Source organism: Cryptomeria japonica, chromosome 10, assembly GCF_030272615.1.
Source record: "Cryptomeria japonica chromosome 10, Sugi_1.0, whole genome shotgun sequence".
Taxonomy (NCBI): Eukaryota; Viridiplantae; Streptophyta; class Pinopsida; order Cupressales; family Cupressaceae; genus Cryptomeria; species Cryptomeria japonica.
Window position 1 is genome coordinate 591,201,078 of NC_081414.1, and position 6,806 is coordinate 591,207,883.

Genomic DNA, 6,806 nt, shown 5'->3' on the forward strand with positions numbered 1-6,806 from the left:
ACTTTGTTCCTTTGTACCACTTAGGGATCCTCGAACCACTTGAGGTCTTCATACTGCTTGGGTCTTCATACCACTTGAGATCGGTAAACACTTTCTGCAAAACACCAATAGTCTAAAGACTATAATACATAATACCGATTGGAACAAATACCGGTTGAGCATAACTCATACATACAAAAAGTGATCTCAAAGAAAGTGTGTGTGCATCAATGACAATCACAACATCATCATCAAAAATGCCAACAATCTCCCCCTTTGGCATTGATGGCAACACTTGGGAAAAATTTTGACATCTAAGCGTTTTACGAACAAAAATATGTCATAATCAAAATTACTCCCCCTAAGCATATACACTATCCCTTTTGCAGAAAATACAATATATACTACTCCCTTAAGGAGATAACATGGAAGCATACATAGCATTCACCAAAATTTTAAATACAAAATACTACTCCCCCTTTGCCAACAATGACAAAGTATTGCAGAATAACCCATGTTTCTTATTATCATTAATATAATAAATGTTTATCACAATAATGAGTGAAACTTATCAAAAACCAATTTACAATCCTGCATGAAGGTCTTCATGGATAAGGACCATGATTCAAGTAATGAGGGAGCCACCTCACTTTCTATTTGCATCTGGGATACTTGTTCCTCCATGGCATCTATTGTGATCATCTCTTGAGTGACCATTAAGGCATCCATATTAAGATAGCACTTCTAAAGTATTTGCAGTCTAGGTAGTAGAACCAGTTGAAGTTCCTGCAAATCTCTGTTTTGGTTGCTGATCTCCAACTCTATTCTGGAGGACTGGAGCTGAAACCAGTGAACAGTTTGCCCATATGTAGTAAAGGAATCATAGGGCATCTTGAAGGTGATTATAAATGCCTGCAAATCAGATTGCATTTTTCTTTCTGTGCAAGCACATCATCACAAAAGAGATGGGGTTGGCTTATCTTACTGAGTAGCAATTTACCCTCATCCATAGCATCTCTTATGTCTTTCTTCTCTTTTTGAAGTTCACACCGGAGCTCGTTCAATTTCTTCACTAAGGCAGTGTTTAGTGCCTTTTGATGCTTCTTTTGTGCGTTAGCTTCAGCAACCTCTTCCAGGATTTGCCCCTGGTCCTCCACGATTGTGCATAGAAGTTTTAGCTGGGCCAAAGAGGAATTAGTATTGGGGAGGTTGGTATCAGGAATCAAACTGGTAAGTGTATCCACCGCAATTTGAATAACGTCTTGCTCCTTTTTCCTCCTTAAAGCTTCCAGTCGCTCTTGAGCAAGCTTAATGCTTTGGAGCAGCTCTGATTTATTTGCAGATTGGAGGTTAATGGGACTGGTAATGTCAGTCGGTTTGGCTTGACTACCGATTGCCTTTGGTGTCTCCACATGTGTGCTCTTTGTCGCTTCCTTCTTTGCTTCGACTTTTTGCTTTTCCTCTTCTGCCTTCTTTTGTTCCTCTGCTTCTTTATTTTTCTTCTCTTCATCCTTCTTCCTTTCTTCTTCCTTCTGCTTCTCTTCTTCTTTCTTCTTCTCCTCTTCCTGTTTCGTCTTCTCCTCTTCTTTTTTCGTCTTCTCCTCTTCCTGTTTCCTCTTCTCCTCTTCCTGTTTCCTTTTCTCTTCTTCTTTTCTCTTCTCCTCCTCTTTCTATTTATTTTTCTCCTCTTCCTTTTTCCTCTTCTCTTCCTGTTTCCTCTTCTCCTCTTCCTGTTTCCTCTTCTCCTCTTCCTTTTTCTTCTTCTCCTCTTCATGTTTCCTCTTCTCCTCTTCCTTTTTCTTTTTCTTCTCTTCTTCTTGTTTCCTCTTCTCTTCCTCTTGATTCTTTTTCTCTTTCTCCACTTGCACTTTATCAACCTTTTCTTTGTCCTATTTTTCTTTGTCCACTCTCTCTTTATCAGCCTTTTCCTTTGATGCATCTGGAGTGACATTTTCACCATCCAAAGCATCAACGTCAATTGTGTCCATCTGTTCAGTGACCAGTTCTCCTTCACTGTCATATACCTCATCCAGTTTTCCAGTTTCTAGTTCTTTCTCAGCCTTCTTGTTGGCTTCAAACACTTGGTGCAACCTTAGAGTGGCTTTGGCATGTGAGTGTGTATCTTTTACCACTTCGGGAACTTTCCCTTCCAATAACAGGAGTCTTCTTCTTCTCATGAAGAAGAGACCTTTGTATTTATCCATAACTTCATAGAGTTCTGAATTTCACACATCAGGAAAATATTGTGCAAAAATTTCTTCTCTTATTTCCTGTTCCTTTTCTATGGAAATGTGTCATTTGTTATCTAAAGAATTATATAAAGAATATGGTATCACAGATCTAATTTCTGATGGCGACCGGTCATTAATACATAGGTATTGAATAACTTCCTGTTTAACTTCCTCCTTTTCATTGTCATTAAAATCATCAAAATGATCTATTAAATCACTTAGCACTTTTCTCCTAATATTCTTGATAGTTCTTTGACAATGTGTCAATGGTTTGTAAGAGGAAATGTCTATATTTACCGATGCTGATGATGTCGGTTCATTGTTGGTTGTCTTTGTCTTCTTCCTCGTTTGCCTAGTCTTTTTAGGTTGTACCTCAGGTTGTGTATCCTCAGAATCTGGTGAGGTGTTCTTAGTTTTCTGCTTTCTTTCAAAGACCTTGGCAGGTGCAACTTCCGGTTTCTTCTTGACCGATGACCGCTTGGTCACATTAGGACTTGCTGAAGTAACCGGTGCTGATACTGATGGCACTGTCTTTCCTTTCTTCACTGAAGGTTCTTCAACTGGTGTTACCCTCTCCAAGTAGGTGCTGGTTCTCTTCTTCTTTGGATCAAGAGGTGAGGCAAGTAGGGTAGAGGCATACCCATCAAGCATGTCATACATCACCTCATATCCCATGGGCTCCACTTCTCCCTTTCTGGGCTCAATCGCCTCCATTATGCACTCATCTACTCTGATGATAAAGCAGATGTCCTCTTCATACTTCTTGACAATATCGTCAGATATTCTCATCCTCTGGCTCATCTTGCGTCTAAATTCATCAAAGTATTTGTTCAGGACTTCAGGATAACCGGTTCCTACCGCTTGAAGACTTTCTCTAATTTACTTGGTAACCGGTTGGTTAGCAGACCATTGTATATCACCGACTCCCAGAAAATAGCCTTGAAAATAGAAAAACAAACCTATTAACAGTTTTCCAAATTTAAATCTTAAAGCATTGTCCTATTTGATAGATTTCAGGTTTACCAAAAGTTGCCTCCACATACAAGTGCATAGATCAAATGATGCATCTTCCATGATCATTTTGTAGGCGGCATTCACCGCTGCTGCAGAGACAGAGTTTATTGTGCTAGCATAGAATGTCTGGTATCCGATCACCATGCAGGCATATTTGACCAAATCATCCTTGATGGTGTTAACGGTCATTCCCCATTGGTCGCTCATAGAACCGGTGAGCTTGGTCATTTCTGTCTTAATGACTTTCCTTAGGGTTGGCACTTCTCCAACGTTACAGAAACCGATGACAAAATGAATCACTTCTAGTGTGATGTCATGTGTCCACTCAAGATACATTTTGTCACCATGCACTCTTCTTAGGATGATGTGGATGTGATCTTCTATAAATTCTTCAAGAAAATAGACCGCATTGTGAAGTTTCTTTCTTTCCAGGATGTTGTATTCCAGTTTGATCTTCTTGTCATTTCCGCAAAATAAACCTAACTGAGAATGGATCACTAGGGATCCTAGGTCTTCTATTTTGCAATCAATATAATCTGAAATACCTTCCTCAACTATAACACCAGTGGGTATCTGGGATAGGGCATTGTATTTCATCTTCCTTTGTATGAAATCCGCTAAATCACTAGGTGGACTTGAACTGGAGTGTGATGCAGAAGCCATGATAAACAAAGAAGCTCAAAAAATACCTTCGCGAATCGAGATTTAGGGCTTTGACATTGTAGCTTGCAACACACCACTTCGGTTGTTTGGAACACCGCTTAGTGTTCTTCACTTGACTGATTGATACTATCTCTGGATTCTACTTCAAAGTTTTGAAATCTCTCAGAATCGCAAAACAAATCTCCTTTGGTCGCTTTGCACTTGAGAATTTCTTCGCTCACAAATTGATAAGTGAAAATGACTTGAAAATCCCTTTTAAACAAATTCTTCACCTACCATAATAAATGCTCCACCATTAGGTTATAAACCCTAATTTTTCCTTTTACCATTTCTGGTCTTCTGCCGATTGACAGGTAACACATACTGGTTAAGGTCTTTTACCGGTGTAAACTAGGGGTTTGAAACATTTCACCGATTTGTTCCCCCTAAGCTTTTATGAAGCTTAGTTTGTCAATTCAGTGGCTTCGACACTAGGTGCAGAAACTCTTTCTTCTTGTCACTCTTCTTCAGGTTTCTTCTTCCATGTTGTCTTCATATCTGCTTGAACAGTTTCAACATCAATCTTTCCTTCCGGAGTGACTGGTATATCATCTGATATGTTCTTTCTCATTCTGCAGGTTCTGGCAAGGTGTCCGGGTTTGTTGCAATGATAGCATACCACTCCAAGTGTTCTCCATGGTCCACTGTTCATTCTACCATTCTTCCTCCTACATGTTGCAGGAGTGTGACTGCTATCATGGCAAATCAAACAGGTTTCTCTCCAACCAGTTGCTGCTTGATAGCCACCACCACCTGACTAATGGTCATAGGCATTATACCAGTTTAGATTCTAGTTCACAGAGAATTCAGGAAAAACTCCTTAACTCCTTAGAGGATTTCTTCCAGTGTTGTGTATAATAGACCTACATTCAAATGCTCTATGCCCAAATTTGTTGCATGCATAACAGTTACCATTGAATCTATTGGATCTAGGCTTATTGTTTAGAAAGTAGGGAAAATTATTGTAAGCCTTACTTCTACATACATTGGCAGTGTGTCCTTCCTTGAGACAATTAAAGAAAACAAGTTTGAACTTTTGCTTAAATTTATCCTTTGGTGTCAGTTTCTTCTTTGATGCTCCATCTTTTGTTCTAGAGGTCTCACCTTCCTCATAACCAGAAAAACCAAGTCCAGTGGTACTCTTTACCGGTTTTGCTGAGCTTAACAGTACTCTTATTGAATTTGGCAAGTATTTCCTTTGACTCAGTGAGTTCTTTGGAAATAGTAGCATTGGATTCCTTCAAGGTTGCATTCTTAGAAATAGCCATGTTTAGTTCACCTTGCATTTCTTCTTTTTCCACTTTACTCTTTTGGAGATGAGCAGTAAGTGCATTGATTTCTTGCTTCAGCTTGGAGATCTCATGATCTTTATCTTTTACTAGATCTTCAGCTTTCCTCCGGTTCTCAAGCTCTTGACACATTCTGATAGTCAGTCCTTCCAGTTCCCTTCTTAGGTTAGCATTAGATTCATTCAATTTTTCAACTTCTTCAACTAGGGCTTCCATGTCTGCTTCATCAAAAGAACTATTTTCAGTAAGCTCCATCAGTTTCTCAGCATGCTCTCTTCTCTTTGCTAGAGAGACTTTATATTTGACTTTGAGTTCATCAAAGGCTTTCTCAGTCTGAGTGAGATGATGAGTAAGCTCCCTCACAGTTTATTCCCCAATATCTCCTTCCAAGTGGTTAAACTTATAGAAAGGTTGGCTCTGATACCAATTAATAAATACTTAGAGGGGGGGTGAATTAGTATACCAAAAAATACTGAACTCAAACACTTAAATAGTTTAGCAGTAAACCGGTATAACAGTTTTACTAACAATCCGGTTATGACAAATGCAAACCAAACAGCAAATAAGGCATTCACCCACAAGAGCAAAATCACCATAACACAAGAGATTTTGACATGGAAACCCAAATGGGAAAAACCACGGTGAGATGAAACTCACAAGTAACTATCTGCAGAATAGTAACCAGACCGGTTAAGGTCATACAATGTTCTTCACCAGAACAGATCCTGTTAGGAATCTCAATCTCTATTAGGAGATAAGTCCGATTAAAGACTACCTTGTGAGAGGATTTCAGATCCACAGTTGTGAACCACCTTGTTAGAGGATTTACAAAGGCTTTGCCAGGCCTACTTGGTTAAGGGTTTCAGACTTGTCGAAGATGTGAGTAATCAACAAGTGAGTGATCTAAATACTAGCACAGTATGCTTGGTTAGATCCTTGATAGCTTGTTGTTAATGCATTTTAGCATTACTTCAGTCTTCAATATTTCCACACTCTATTTCTTCACATAGACCTAATCTACTTCTGTGATCGCACATACAAAAACCTCATCAACCGCCTAAAACCCTAGACATGATGTCCTTATAAAGGAATCTGATTTCATGTCGGTCCAATAGGATTACATTGCAAGTTCCTAGGTTTAGTGCATCTCGACACATTTGGTAACACAACACGGAATCACCGCCCAAAGTGTCGGTGGATGATAACTCATCACAAAAAAAATACCGGTTGGTAACTCATCATAGAGTAATACCGATTGATACATTTAACAGATTACCGGTTCACACATTTTACCAATTACCGGTTTGTCAAAATGAAGACTGGGAAAAATGATAACAACCGCTTTGTTCCTTCATACCGCTTAGGGATACTCGAACCGCTTGAGGTCTTCATACCACTTGAGATCGGTAAACACTTTTTGCAAAACATCGATAGTCTAAAGACTATAATACATTATACCGGTTGAGCATAACTCATACATACAAAAAGTGATCTCAGAGCATTTGTGTGTCCATCAATGACAACCACAACATTATCATCAAAAATGCCAACACGATGAACTAGAACACGAACATGATAACCAACAACATCT